The 16040-nt window shown below is 43.2% G+C and overlaps 1 protein-coding gene and 1 long non-coding RNA gene across 15 annotated transcripts in view; one reads left to right on the top strand and one right to left on the bottom strand.

Annotated features, from left to right (window-relative positions):
- LOC130368281 (uncharacterized) overlaps positions 1 to 12691 on the top strand; it is a 59946-nt gene extending 47255 nt beyond the window's left edge. Inside the window, exons 3-5 of one of the 2 annotated variants that reach the window (XR_008892398.1) lie at positions 1982 to 2094; positions 4476 to 4592; positions 11991 to 12691. This is a non-coding gene — a long non-coding RNA (uncharacterized LOC130368281). The remainder of the gene's footprint in view (positions 1 to 1981; positions 2095 to 4475; positions 4593 to 11990) is intronic. The other variant, XR_008892399.1, reaches the window with a different exon arrangement.
- Positions 1 to 16040, bottom strand: part of MEGF11 (multiple EGF like domains 11) — a 581277-nt gene that overhangs the window by 44375 nt on the left and 520862 nt on the right. The gene's annotated exons all lie outside the window — the stretch shown is intronic.

Below are 16040 nucleotides of genomic sequence, written 5' to 3'. Positions count from 1 at the left end.
TATTAGAAAATGGAAGACATACAAGGCACCTGATAATCTCCCTCAATCTGGGGTTCCATGCAAGATCTTACCGGTGTCAAAGTGATCACAAGAACGGTGAGCAAAAATCTCAGAACCACACGGGGGGGACCTAGTGAATGACATGCAGAGAGCTGGGACCAAAGTAACAAAGACTACCATCAGTAACACACTACGCCGCCAGGGACTCAAATCATGCAGTGTCAGACGTGTCCCCCTGCTTAAGCCAGTACATGTCCAGGCCCATCTGAAGTTTGCTAGAGAGCATTTGGATGATCCAGAAGAGTATTGGGAGAATGTCATATGGTCAGATGAAACCAAAGTAGAACTTTTTGGTAAAAACTCAACTCGTCGTGTTTGGAGGAGAAAGAATGCTGAGCTGCATCCAAAGAACACCATAGGTACTGTGAAGCATGGGGGTGGAAACATCATGCTTTGGGGCTTTTTTTCTGCAAACGGACCAGGACAACTGATCCGTTTAAAGGAAATAATGAATGGGGCCATGTATTGTGAGATTTTGAGTGAAAACCTCCTTCCATCAGCAAGGGCATTGAAGATGAAACGTGGCTGGGTCTTTCAGCATGACAATGATCCCAAAGACTTACAGAAAACATTTGACCTCTGTCATTGCCAACAAAGGGTATATAACAAAGTATTGAGATTAAAGGGGTATTCCAGGCCAAAACTTTTTTTTATATATCAACTGGCTCCGGAAAGTTAAACAGATTTGTAAATTACTTTGATTAAAAAATCTTAATTCTTCCAATAGTTATTAGCTTCTGAAGTTGAGTTGTTGTTTTCTGTCTAACTGCTCTCTGATGACTCACATCCCGGGAGCTGTGCAGTTCCTATGGGGATATTCTCCCATCATGCACAGCTCCCGGGACGTGACATCATCATTGAGCAGTTACACAGAAAACTTCAGAAGCTAATAACTATTGGAAGGATTAAGATTTTTTAATAGAAGTAATTTACAAATCTGTTTAACTTTCCGGAGCCAGTTGATATATTAAAAAAAAAGTTTTGCCTGGAATACCCCTTTAACTTTTGTTATTGACCAAATACTGATTTTCCACCATAATTAGCAAATAAATTATTTAAAAACCAGACAATGTTATTTTATGGATTTTTTCTCTCATTATGTCTCTCATAGTTGAGGTATACCTATGATGGAAATTACAGGACTCTCATCTTTTTAAGTGGGAGAACTTGCACAATTGGTGGTTGACTAAATACTTTTTACCCTACTTTATGAGAACAGTGCAGCAGAATCCCATTGACATTAATGGAACCCTGATGCGGAATCTCATTGCGGAATTCCGCACGGAAATTCCATCATGAGAACATAGCCACAGAACAGAGTTCCACTGATTCCAATGGGATTCTGCTGCACTGTTCACACGGTGGATGTTTTTGCCACGGAAATCCCGATTCCGGCATCTGCAAAGAGAACAGATTTGTCCATTCTTTTTGCGGATTTCGCTCAGAAATGCATTGCCATCTATTAGCATTTCCGAGCGGTCCTAGCGCCCCCCAGTTTATTCAAATGTGCAAAATGTCCACCTTGTTCTCCGTGCGGACATTTCGCACATTTTACGCAGTATGAACATGGCCTTACTGTCTGTTCACACAGGACCGAAATACTGCAGATTTGTTTCAGATTTTCGCATATTATTGGATGGTGCTGAAGATACTGAAAACAAATACATTCCAATTAACTATTACAATGTGATAAAATATATAAATATTATTGAAAATAAATAAATAAACAAACATCTAAATGAAATGTCATATATAACATTGAGGTGTTCTGCCTGATAAGGCATTTCATTCTTTTTTAGTACAATTTTGTGTTACAAAATATTAGTCTTCCATTAGAATGTGGAGCACACATAATCTAACATAAAGGTTTTCCTCCGAATACATCACTTGAAGTATTTGAGATTTCTCCCTCTTCATGTAGGAATCAGCCCATCCGAGGAAATGTTTGAGGCTGCTGGTCCTTGGACACTGAGCACTACAGGGAGCAGCTTCCTCATTATTTGCTGTGGAGCGCACTTATTGCTTTTCATTACGGTAATCGTATTATGTCCTTACTATACGGCACAGCTGGGAATATTGTGTTATTATAATAACCACGTTATAATGCACATGTTGCACTAGAGGCTCTTACATAACAACAAAGTCACATAACTGCCTGCAGAAAGCAGATCGGGTCTGGCAGCAGAGAATGTACATACAGCTGTAGCTAGGGTATACTTGGGGGGGTGCTTTGTGTGGATTTTGCAATATCATGTATATCTGGGTGTTGCTTAAATGGTCACTTTTCATACAATGTATGCTCATTCAATAGTATATGTGAGCAGTATACAAAGTGCAATTTACTTCTGCTATGGTGAATCTTTCACTGCTAAGGGTGCGTCCCCACACGGCGTATACGCAGCGTATTTCACGCTGCGCAAAATTTACGGCAGCAGTGGGAAATATGCTGCGTATTCCTTGCTCACTATACACACAGGGCTTTCCGGCGGCAGCCCTATGTGTACAGGGAGCAAGGAATACGCAGCGTATTTCCCGCTGCTGCCGTACATTTTGCGCAGCATGAAATACGCTGCGTATATGCCGTGTGGGAATGCACCCCAATACTGTCTTACAGGATAGGCCATGCCTGACACTTCAAGGCTACAATAAAGTACACTTTTCTGACAATTCAAGACAAGGGGGGAGATTTATCAAAACCTGTGCAGAGGAAGAGTTGGCCAGTTTTTACTTCTTTTATTTTTAACAAGGCTTTTGAAAAATAAAATAAGAAATATGATTCATTTCTATTGTGACAGACGTGTTGTTCTAACATTAAAACAATGTATGTAAAGTTTCAGCCACTAGTGATCTCCCTTCTACTGAATGTGCTGTTCACTGCCAGTTGTTAGGTTCAATCTGTCTCTAGTAACAGAGACATCGAGAGAGAACACAGGAAGTGGATACAGGGCTATCAGGAATAGAATTGCATTCTCCTGCCTTTGCTATCAGCCAGAGTATTACAGTTCTACTGCCTTTGCAACCTGCAATAGGGTTTTGGATTCCATTGCTTGTTGCCATTTTCTTGCTTCTGATACCAGTAATACTATTGCCGTTCTCCTACAAGCTGCCTGTATGAATTTTCTGAGCTGTTATAATATCTGTCTCGTCTATGATGATCAGCTACATTATCATCTGCCTAGTTCTGCGTGCTGGATTGATCTTGCTGGTCTCTCAGCATTTATGGGGCTTGTTTATTTGGGCATCACTGTGTACTTCTATTGGCATAGTCATCTTTAAGACACAAGTGGCTCCAAAATGCAGAAGACATAGGTGTAGCTAAGCTAGAATGTGTAGGGGAAAGTTACTGGGCTACTATATATTATATATATACATTTTTTGTTTATATTTATTTTCTCCTATAAAATGCCTGCAAACATGCAAAAGGGGACAGGCATTCAAATTCATAAAACTGTCTTTAGATAAGGCACATATCCTCTACTTTACAGAGAAATGCAGAGAGCTGAGCAGCAGAAAATGGGGAAAAAGTACAAGAAATACAAATCATTTGGCTGTAAAGAAAGGCCCGAACAGCACCTAATCATTACATAATGAAGCCCCGGGCTGTTTTTCAGGAAACCTCAGTTACCCTTTAAGCCAACTGGATGGTGAAAACCTTAGTCTGGATTGTTTGGTAAGGGCATATTAGGGAAGAATCTTTTCTCAATATTAATGCAATGGAAAAGTAGGGCGGCTACCTGTAGCAACTAAACTTATGGCCAAATGCTAGTTTTAGTAAATTCCTCCATTACCTTTCCTGCCAGCTCCCACACTGTACTGTGGGATCACCTCATGCATCTAAGTTTTTAGGCAACTACTTGCACACATTGGGGGAGATTTATCAAAACCTGTGCGGAGGAAAAATTGCCCAATCAAATCGCTTCTTTCATTTTGCAGAGGCCTTGTAAAAAATGAAAGAAGCGATCTCATTGGTTGCTATGGGCAACTTTTCTCTGCACAGGTGTTGATAAATCTCCCCCATTTTGCGCACTTACTGTCAGTGGTGTACATAACGATAGATCATCAATATTAAAGGGGTATGCCAGGATTTTTAGTCTTCAGTTTTTGAGCCCATGATGTCAAGTTATAATAAAGTGAAATATGGTTCTAATACCTCTATGTGCTGCTTTGTCCCATTTTCATGCACGAGACCCATACCTGGAAGTGTTGAAGTGCAAGTGTTTTTATTTTACTGTTACTAATCAGGGAGCTACCTGGCTATCCAGGGGCTAATGTGGGGGACTAGCTGCTTACTGGTAGGGTGCAGAACACCAAAGGGGGCATAATTACCATTTTTGGACTGTGATGGATATTTTGTGTAGGGGTATGAAGGGTGCTTTAGCAAGGAGACTAAAATGTTTGTGCTGTCAATTTTGCAGGTGTTGAGGCCAGTTGGAAAAGAAAAGAGAATGACTCTGATTAGAGAAGATATCACCTAGGAGTCACTGGATGTAACTGCACTGAATCTTAACCTCTTCAGGACGCAGGTCATACAGGTACGCCAGTGGGAATTTCGGTCCCCGCCGCTAGCCGGTCGGGGACCGGGATGCCTGCTGAAATCATTCAGCAAGCATCCCGGCACATCACCGAGGGGGGGTCCTGATACCCCCCATGTCAGCGATCGGCGGCGATTCCAGGTCATACGAGTCTCCGGGGATTGGGGGTGTCTGAAGGGATAGGAGTGAGGTGGCAGGGGTACCACCCTTCCTATCCCTGCTATTGGTCGGTCAGAACCGACTGACCAATAGCAGATCGGGGGCAGGGGAGGTTAAAGTTCGATTTCCCCACTCTGCCCACCCACGGTAGTCCGGGCAGAGCGGGGGAACCGTGATGTGAATGGCAGCGGAGGGGGTGGAGGTCCCTTACGGGCGGCGATCGGCGGCAGCGGGCAGCGATCCTCCAGCTTGCGCTGCGTGCGGCGATCCTGCTGCTGGAGGTGAGTAGTTGCCTAACAACATCTGCAGGGCGACAGTTTGGAGACCACTATGCAGTGGTCTCTAAACTGTGGCCCTCCAGATGATGCAAAACTACAACTCCCAGCATGCCCAGACAGCATGCTGTTTGGGCATGCTGGGATTTATAGTTTTACAACATCTAGAGGGCCACAGTTTGGAGATCATTGTGCGGTGGTCTCTAAACTGTGGCCCTCAAAATCTTGCAAAACTACAACTCCCAGCATGCACGAACAGCAAAGTCTGTCTCGGCATGCTGAGAGTTGTAGTTGCATGCTTCCAGCTGTTGCATAACTACAACTCCCAGCATGCCCTTCAGTGATCAGTACATGCTGGGAGTTGTAGTTTTGCAAAGCTGGAGGCACACTGGTTGCAAAATACTGCGTTAGGTAACAGAATCTAACTCAAGGTTTTCCAACCAGTGTGCCCACAGCTGTCGCAAAAGTACAACTCCCAGCATGCACAGTCTGTAAGTGCATGCTTGGGGTTGTAGTTTAGCAACAGCTTGAGGTTTGCCCCCCATTTGAATGTACAGGGTACATTCACACGGGCGTGTTTACAGTGAGTTTCCTGCTGCAAGTTTGAGCTGTGACAAATTTTCCGCTGCAGCTCAAACTCCTAGCGCGAGACTCACCATAAACCCCCGTGTAAATGTACCATAGATGTACACTAACACAAAATAAAGGGTAAAACACTACATATACACGCCCTTACAAGGCCTCCCCTTCCCCCCCAATAAAAATGAAAAACGTATCGTACAGCAGTATTTCCAAATCGTAGCCTCCAGCTGTTGCAAAACAACAACTTTCAGCATTTCTGGACAGCCATTGACTGTCCAGGCATGCTGGGAATTTAGCAACAGCTGGAGGCACCCTGTTTGGTAATCACTGGCTTAGAATATTTTTGATAGCGGAGCCAATTGTAATGCTTGCATCCGAGTCAACCCCTATGCAAATCCCTAATTTAGGCCTCAAATGTGCTTGGCACTCTCTCACTTCAGGGCCCTGTCGTATTTCAAGGAAAGAGTTTAGGGCCACATATGGGGTATTTCGGGAGCAATTGATTAACAAATTTTGAGGGGCTTTTTCTCCTTTTACCCCATATGAAAAGGAAAAGTTGGGGTCCACACCAGCATGTTAGAGTAAAAAAAAATAAAAAAATGTACACTAACATGCTGGTGTTGCCCTATATTTTTCTTTTTCACAAGAGGTAAAAGGAAAAAAAGACCCCCAAAATTTGTAACACAATTTCTCCTGAGTACGGAAATACCCCATATGTGGACGTAAAATGCTCTGCAGGCACACAACAAGGCTCAAGACTGAGAGCGCACTATGTACATTTGAGGCCTAAATTGGTGATTTGCACAGGGGTGGATGATTTTACAACGGTTCTGTCATAAACGCAAAAAAATAAATACCCACGTGTGACCCCATTTTGGAGAATAAATCCCTCATGGAATGTAACAAGGGGCATAGTGAGCCTTAACACCTCACAGGTGTTTGACAAATTTTTGTTAAAGTTGGATGGGAAAAAGAAAAAATATTTTTTTGTACTAAAGTGCTGGTGTAACCCTAAATTTTTCATTTTCACAAGGGAAAATAAGAAAAAAGCCCCCCAAAATTCGGAGCCCCATTTCTTCTGAGTATGGAAATACCCCATATGTGGATGTAAAAAGCTTTGCGGGCGCACTACAATGCTCAGAAGAGGAACGCCATTGGGCTTTTGGAGAGAAAATTTGTCCGGAATGTAAGGCCACGTGTGTTTACAAAGCCCGCATGGTGCCAGAACAATGGAACCCCCCACATGTGACCCTATTTTGGAAACTACACCCCACATGTAATGTAATAAGGGGTACAGTGAGCATGTACTCCCCACAGGTGTCTGACAGATTTTTGGAACAGTGGTCTGTGAAAATGAAAAATGTAATTTATCATTTGCACAGCCCACTGTTCCAAAGATCTGTCAAACGCCAGTGGGGTGTAAATGCTAACTGCACCCCTTATTAAATAGTAGTTTGTAGTGGTTGTAGTTTCCAAAATGGGGTCACATGTGGGGGGGGGGGTCAACTGTTCTGGCACCATGGGGGCTTTGTAAACGCACATGGCCCCCGACTTCCATTCCAAACAAATTCTCTCTCCAAATCTCAATGAGCATTGTAGTGTGCCAGCAAAGCACTTGACGTACACATATGGGGTATTTCCATACTCATAAGAAATGGGGATACACATTTTTGGGGCCATGTTCTCCTATTATCCATTGTAAAAATGTAAACTGCATTTTAGTGAAATTTTTTCTTTTATTTACACATCCGACTTTAACGAATAGTCGTCAAGCACCTGTGGGGTGTTAAGGCTCAATGGACCCCTTGTTATGTTCCTTGAGGGGTGTAGTTTCCAATATAGTGTGCCATGTGAGGTTTTTTTTTCTGTTGTGGCACGATAGGGGCTTCCTAAATGCGACATGCCTCCCAAAAACCATTTCAGCAAAATTTGCTTTCCAAAAGCCAAATGTGACTCCTTCTCTTCTGAGCATTGTAGTGCACCAGCAGAGCACTTGACATCCACACATGGAGTATTTCCATACTCAGAAGAAATGGGGTTACAAATTTTGTGGGGCGATTTCTTCTTTTAACCCTTGTAAAAATGTAAATTTTTTGGGAAAAACTGCATTTTAGTGAAGGGTTAATAAACTTTTTGAATACTTTGAGGGGTGCAGCTTTTAAAAATGGGGTCATTTATAGGGTATTTTTTTTATACATGAAAGCCCCTCAAATCCACTTCAAACTCAACTTGTCCCTGAACAATTCCGATTTTGAAATTTTCGAGAAAAATTAGAAAATTGCTGCTGAACTTTGAAGCCTCTAATGTCTTCAAAAAGTAAAAACATGTCAACTTTATGATGTAAACATACAGTAGACATATGGTATATGTGAATCAATATATAATTGATTTGGAATATCCATTTTCCTTACAAGCAGAGAGTTTCAAAGTTAGAAAAATGCTAAACTTTCAAAATGTTCATGTCGTTTTGGGATTTTTCACCATGAAAGGATATAAGTAACGACGAAAATTTACCACTATGTTAAATTAGAATATGTCACGAAAAAACTATCTCGGAATCAGAATGAAAGGTAAAAGCATCCCAGAGTTATTAATGCATGAAGTGACAGGGGTCAGATTTGCAAAAAAAAGGGCTGCGTCTTTAAGGTGAAAATGGACTGCATCCTTAAGGGGTTAAAGTGTACCTATCATTTGCAATAACTATTAATACAATGTAGATTATAACATTATACATTTATTTGTAATATACATTGGTTAAAAAATTTGTATATTGTATATTGTCCCTGCAGCTATTATCTGTGTGTCTCTCTGCAGAGACAAAATACAGGAATTGTGGGCAGGACAAGCAGGGCTTTGTACAATGAGGACAAGCAGCGCTCTGTACATTGAGGACAAGCAGGGCTCTGTACACTGAGGACAAGCAGGGCTCTGTACACTGGGGACAAGCAGGGCTCTGTACACTGAGGACAAGCAGGGCTTTGTACACTGAGGACAAGCAGGGCTCTGTACACTGAGGACAAGCATTGCTCTGTAAAGTGAGGACAAGCAGAGCTCTGTACACTAAGGACAAGCAGGGCTCTGTGCACTGAGAACAAGCAGGGCTCTGTGCACTAAGGACAAGCAGGGCTCTGTAAACTAATGACAAGCAGGGCTCTGTAAACTAATGACAAGCAGGGCTCTGTAAACTAATGACAAGCAGGGCTCTGTGCACGGAGGACAAGCAGGGCTCTGTACACTGAGGACAAGCAGGGCTCTGTACACTGAGGACAAGCATTGCTCTGTACAGTGAGGACAAGCAGGGCTCTGTACACTGGGGACAAGCAGGGCTCTGTACACTGAGGACAAGCAGGGCTTTGTACACTGAGGACAAGCAGGGCTCTGTACACTGAGGACAAGCATTGCTCTGTACAGTGAGGACAAGCAGGGCTCTGTGCAGTGAGGACAAGCAGGGCTCTGTACACTGAGGACAAGCAGGGCTCTGTAAAGTGAGGACAAGCAGAGCTCTGTACACTGAGGACAAGCAGGGCTCTGTAAAGTGAGGACAAGCAGAGCTCTGTACACTAAGGACAAGCAGGGCTCTGTACACTAAGGACAAGCAGGGCTCTGTGCACTGAGGACAAGCAGGGCTCTGTGCACTAAGGACAAGCAGGGCTCTGTAAACTAATGACAAGCAGGGCTCTGTAAACTAATGACAAGCAGGGCTCTGTGCACTGAGGACAAGCAGGGCTCTGTACAGTGAGGACAAGCAGGGCTCTGTGCACTGAGGACAAGCAGGGCTCTGTACACTGAGGACAAGCAGGGCTCTGTACACTGAGGACAAGCAGGGCTCTGTACACTGAGGACAAGCAGGGCTCTATGCAGTGAGGACAAGCAGGGCTCTGTGCACTGAGGCTCTGTGACATTCCCCTGGCTCACACAGCAGGCTGATTGACAAGCCAGGAGCCTGCACAGAGCCCTGCTTGTCCACCCACACTTATTGTATTCTGTATTTGCACAGAGACACACAGGCAATAGCTGCAGGGACAGCATTTTTTCACCTTAAAAAAAAAAAAAAATTTGACCAATGTACATATAATGTTATTATCTACATTATATAAAAAGTTTTTGCAAACAAAAGGGACATTTTAACTACTGGTGTTCAGCTCGAACCTTCACCTGATAACTGACCAAGACAAGTGGACCTTTTGTGAAAGTAGTTGAGTACCCCTACCCTAAACTGAAGGTACCGGACTTGCCACCACATGACTCAGATGGACTATGAGCAGAAATGTTCTTCTGCTGTTTATTGGCCAGTCGAGTCGCTCAGACACAGTGTGCACTGCTACCCACCCAGGGGGTGCCAAATATCGATCCACACTGCGTGCCAAATACTTTGAGTACTCCCCTGGACATACTTAAAGCTGTTAACTATAGCAACCAGCAGAATTGTGAATAAAGCCATGTATAATGAGCCTTGTCTATGTTTCATCTTTACTACTTGCTACTTATTGCTCCTACATACATTACAGGTACCTCTGAATACAGATTCTTACCATGAGCCTCTTACTGTATACCCTCAGAATATAATTGCAGCACCAAACATTAGAAATAAAAATACTTTCATCGCTTTCTTGCCTGTATCCGGGTGTCACATAAGACTAGTATCATTCTTGAAGCTTTCCACTTATCCCTGTAAATGCTTTAGTCATTAACTTATTAAATAATTTCCTGACATGAAATACAAGTGCACAGGGGGAACTTTTCATGAATGATCACACCGCAGGCTAAAAGCTGATTCAGCACATTTCTGATATCCCCAGCACATGCCCGAGCGCTTACATCTGGTAATATATTAGTATTAGTATCCGTCATAAATAAAGTATCATAAAAGTACATGGTATGCACTGTATCTATACACTTTGAAATACTGTACTGTTTATGGGTCAGTACTCCCTGACGCCTTTTAATAATTCTCTCCACATTGGGATCATTACCGGACATAGTAGAAAATATATGTTGAAGATGACAAGTGATAGCACTTATGGACTGCCATGTTCTGGCTACAAAGTGCTTGGTCAGTCAGTGCTTTTCAGAGTGTGAGCTGCTGAGTTGGCAATTTTGACTGTATATAGCAGTGGTCTCCAACCTGCGGACCTCCAGATGTTGCAAAACTACAACTCCCAGCATGCCCGGACAGCCAACGGCTGTCCGGGCATGCTGGGAATTGTAGTTTTGCAACATCTGGAGGTCCGCAGGTTGAGAACCACTGGTATATAGCAAAGGCCTATTTCTTGCTGCATTCATTTTTGGTTAGGCAACGTAACTGACTGGTTATTAATAATGTTCTATTGGGTTAACCAGACACATTTTGGGTGCGTTCCCACAGGGGGTATACGCAGCGTCAAAAACCACCGCCAAACTGCTAAGGGTGCGTCCCCACACACGGCGTATACGCAGCGTATTTGACGCTGCGCAAAATTTATGGCAGCAGCGGGAAATACGCTGCATATTCCTTGCTCACTATACACACAGGGCTTTCCGGCGGAAGCCCTATTTGTGCAGTGAGTTTTGGAGGCGGAGCCGCGTGTCACAGACACGCCGGTACGCGGCTTCGCCTCTAAAACTCACTACACACATAGGACTGCAGCCGGAAAGCCCTGTGTGTATAGTGAGCAAGGAATACGCAGCGTATTTCCCGCTGCTGCCATAAATTTTGCGCAGCGTCAAATACGCTGCATATACGCCCTGTGGGAACGCACCCTTTAAGATAAAATTTTTTTCAAATTTTGCTTGCACTAAGGGTGCATTCACACCACATTTTTGCAATACAGTTCCCGTATCAGGTTTTTGATGAAAAACTGATTCCTCAAAACCGGACTAAACTGTATCAAAACGTGTGTACAAATTTTATCCAGTATACAGTTAAAAACCGTACACGGTTTAAAAAAATAATGTTCGGTTGCATCCGTTTTTTTAAGAAAAAAACGTATACGTTTTTAACTTTTCATTCTAAATAAAGTTTCACTTGTTTGATTGAAATTCCAAGAAAAAAAAACTGTGCAAAGTCAAAAACCGGATGGAACCGTACGCACATACCGTTTTATACGGTTCCCATTGACTTCCATGTTAAAAAAAAAAACGTATAGGGTTTAATACAGTTTTTCACCCGGACCAAAAACTGTGGTAGGCTATGGTTTTGGGTACGGGAAAAAAACTGACAAAACCGTACAGGATGCAAAACGGACACAACCTGATGCATCTTTTGGCATATGGTTTTCAATGGAGAGTCAATGCATACGGTTTTCAATACAGTTCCATGCGGTTTTCACATAGAAAAAGTATATGGGAACTGTATTGCAAAAACGTGGTGTGAATGCACCCTAAGTCCCATGATGGTTCCCAGGTATAATGATGTGCAGCAGAAAAAGACAGAGAAGTTTTGGTCTAAAGCACAGGCTGGAGATAGACGCTGCCCTGCGCCACATGATCCTCGCTGCGGACTGCTGCATGCAATTCCAGTTCTATGACTTTTTCCTGACCTTTCTAAAAGAAAGAAAATTCCATTATCTCTTCAGTGTGGCTGTGATGGCCGAGGGTCATGAAAACCAAAGCTTTCACAATTCCTGCTTTGGATCTGGATTAAATAACCTATTTGGTATGGCGCTCTACATTTCACCAGGATGCAGATGTGCAGGATACCATCAGAGGCCTAAGACTGTACTTTACAAGTCTGGTGACATTTGTCAGCAAGACATAGAAGAATAAGAAAAGTATGAAGACTTATTGCTTCTCTACTTTGGATACAATCCTGGTTATGGATAAACTAAACTTGTGCTGTAATATGGCAAATCTGCAAGAGGAAGGACTAAGGAAAAGACAAGGAAGAAAAAAATCCAGCGTATCTTGTGGTGGAACCTCTTTTCTTTACAGAAGGTGAAATCTGCAACAAAATCTGTAGCTATCCCTCATCTGCTACATGTGAATGGGGTTTTAATAAATGCAAATGTATTGAACTGCAATACCTTATGGATTTTCTGTGTGGTGAATGTGGCTTTAGCATAGCAACTATAGAATGACCATACATTCCAAAATATTGGTGTTTTCATTAACTGAATGCACAACTGCATGTATGGTAGTGCCATACTGACATTTACATCCATTATATACATATAGGAATGCAACCATCAACATTTAAAGGGGTACTCTGGAGAATTTTTTTATTTTATTTTTTCAAATCAATTGGTGTCTGAAAGGTATACACATTTGTAAATAACTTCTAGTATTACTGTTAAGTACTGGAAGGATTAAGATGTTTAAATGGAAATAATTTCAAATCTGTATACTTTTCAGGCACCAGTTGATGTGAATTTTTTTCCTCTGGAGTACCCTTTTAATGTCTCCATACACATTAGTGACAAGTTGTCCAAACCTGCCATTTTTGCCGCAACCTGCAGACCAACTAATGTGTATGGGAGCCTTCCAACTCTATCATGACTGCTGATATCGGGGCATGTTGAATTTCAACTCCCCAACCAAGCAGTTGTTTACCTCCCCTTATCTATTCATAACACATTAAATTAAATGTTCATGTGTATTGAGGGATAAGGAGAAAAGGCTGTTATATAACTAATAGATATTAAAGTGTAGTTGTCATTTGTAAAACTGTTTCCAATAATGTAGATTATAAAATTATATGTCTATATGTAATATACATTGGTTAATATTGGTTAAAATATTTGTATATTTTTGGTTGAAAACTATTGTGTGTGTGTTGTGTGTGTATGCTGGGACAAAATACAGGAAGGTGGGATAAGCAGGGCTGCTGTGCCGGCTCCTGGCTTGTCAATCATCCTGATGTGTGAGTCAGGGGTGTTTCACAAGCCACATTGCCCTGCTTGTACTCAGTGTACAGAGCCCTGCTTGTCCTCACTGCACAGAGCCCTGCTTGTACTCAGTGTACAGAGCCCTGCTTGTCCTCAGTGTACAGAGCCCTGCTTGTACTCAGTGTACAGAGCCCTGCTTGTCCTCACTGCACAGAGCCCTGCTTGTCCTCTATGTACAGAGCCCTGCTTGTCCTCCGTGTACAGAGCTCTGCTTGTCCTCAGTGTACAGAGCCCTGCTTTTCCTCAGTGTACAGAGCCCTGCTTGTCCTCAGTGTACAGAGCCCTGCTTGTACTCAGTGTACAGAGCCCTGCTTGTCCTCAGTGTACAGAGCCCTGCTTGTACTCAGTGTACAGAGCCCTGCTTGTCCTCACTGCACAGAGCCCTGCTTGTCCTCTATGTACAGAGCCCTGCTTGTCCTCCGAGTACAGAGCTCTGCTTGTCCTCAGTGTACAGAGCCCTGCTTTTCCTCAGTGTACAGAGCCCTGCTTGTCCTCAGTGTACAGAGCCCCTGCTTGTCCTCACTGCACAGAGCCCCTGCTTGTCCTCAGTGTACAGAGCCTCGCTTGTCCTCAGTGTACAGAGCCCTGCTTGTCCTCAGTGTACAGAGCCCTTCCTGTCCTCAGCGCACAGAGCCCTGCTTGTCCTCAGTGCACAGAGCCCTGCTTGTCCTCAGTGTACAGAGCCCTGCTTGTCCTCACTGTACAGAGCCCTGCTTGTCCTCAGTGTACAGAGCCCTGCTTGTCCTCAGTGTACAAAGCCCTGCTTGTCCTCACTGTACAGAGCCCTGCTTGTCCTCAGTGTACAGAGCCCTGCTTGTCCTCAGTGTACAGAGCCCTGCTTGTCCTCAGTTTACAGAGCCCCGCTTGTCCTCAGTGTACAGAGCCCCACTTGTCCTCACTGTACAGAGCCCTGCTTGTCCTCAGTGCACAGAGCCCTGCTTGTCCTCAGTGCACAGAGCCCTGCTTGTCCTCAGTGCACAGAGCCCTGCTTGTCTGCCCACAATCCCTTTGTGTATTTTGTCTTTGCACAGAGATGCACAGGAAATAGCTGCAGGGACCAGACAGCATTTTTTCATTTTTAACCATTTTAACCATTTTAACCATTTTTTAACCAATATATAATACAAATAAACATATAATGTTATTATCTATATTATATAAATAAAAAAAATTACTGATAGGCATACTTTAAAGGAGTTTCACTGCTCAGTTCATAAGTCTGAAGTTCTGCTATGGAAGAATTGGATTCTGGACATGTTCAATCTCCTGCAAAAATCCACCAGAAAAGTCTTGTTTGTCAATGGGATAGCACTTCTGTCCATGGCAAAAAAATTATTTTCTGTCTGACCACAGTGCTCTCTGCTGACATCTCTGTCCTTGTCAGGAACTGTCCAGAGCATGAAAGGTTTGTTATGGGGATTTGCTTCTGCTCCGGACAGAGGTATCAGCAGAGACCATTGTGGTCAGACTAGAAAGAACAACTCAACTTCCTCTATAGTATAAAGCAGCTAATGAATACTGGAAGGATTAAGATTTTTTAATAGAAGTAATTTACATATCTGTTTAACTTTCTGGCACGAGTTGATTTAAAAAAAAAAAAGTTTTCCACCGGAGTACCCCTTTAAGTAAGTTCGACCAAGTATTAATGTATTGTGAATGGAAAAAGTAGGGGTAAGTAAGCCACTTGTAGACTTCTCTGGCAGTGGCTCCCCCCCCCCCCCCCCCCCTCCCCGAGAACAAAAGGATCAGGAAGCTGAAATCTAACACATCCTATGCTTATGTTCATCTAACATTATCTGCTGGGGTAGAGTTGGGAGTCCTCATACACATTAGACACTCAGCCGGTCCAGCGAAAATCTGCTAGTTTGGCTCACCTTTTTGGGCTTTTATTCCCAATATTTTGAAAAGGACACAGCAGCTACAAAACATACAGAGCTATGCCTGGTAAACATGAAGAGCTGTGTGGTGGAGGTACTGGGAGTAGTAGTAATAATGGCCTATTGTAAGTCCGAGAAGACTCTTTTAGGGTGCGTTCACACGCTAGTAACTAGCAGCGAGTTTCCTGCTGTGGGAAACCCGCTGCGAGTTACGCTACCATTCATTTGAATGGGTCCGCGGACAGTCCGCAAATCTGACACTATTGCGGACTGCCTGTGAACCCATTTAAATCAATGGTAGTGTAACTCGCAGCGGGATTCCCGCAGCAGAAACTGGCTGCTAGTAATAGCGTGTGAACGCACTCTTAAAATAGAACATACTAGAAGGGCTACGCCTGCCATGTGCAGGTACTCTCTTTATTTTGACACAGTACTCTTGCACTGCAGCAACAGGAGAAAATACTCCAGTGAAAATATGTATTGTGCCAAAACAGATTCTTCTTTATTGTGATAAAAGCCAGCATACAGGAATGGACAATGTGACGCGTTTCAGGTGCTGTAGTGCACCCTTAGTCGTACATAGTACTCTTGCACTGGTTTGAAATGTAGGCTCACCAACGTTAATGTATAACTGAGAACGTCCTTTATAGCAACCCTCTAAAGCAGTGGTCTTCAATCTGTGGACCTCCAGAT

Source organism: Hyla sarda, chromosome 4 (genome assembly GCF_029499605.1).
Source record: "Hyla sarda isolate aHylSar1 chromosome 4, aHylSar1.hap1, whole genome shotgun sequence".
NCBI lineage: Eukaryota > Metazoa > Chordata > Amphibia > Anura > Hylidae > Hyla > Hyla sarda.
The sequence above is the reverse complement of the archived record's forward strand: the minus strand, read 5'-3'. Positions and strand labels throughout refer to the sequence as shown.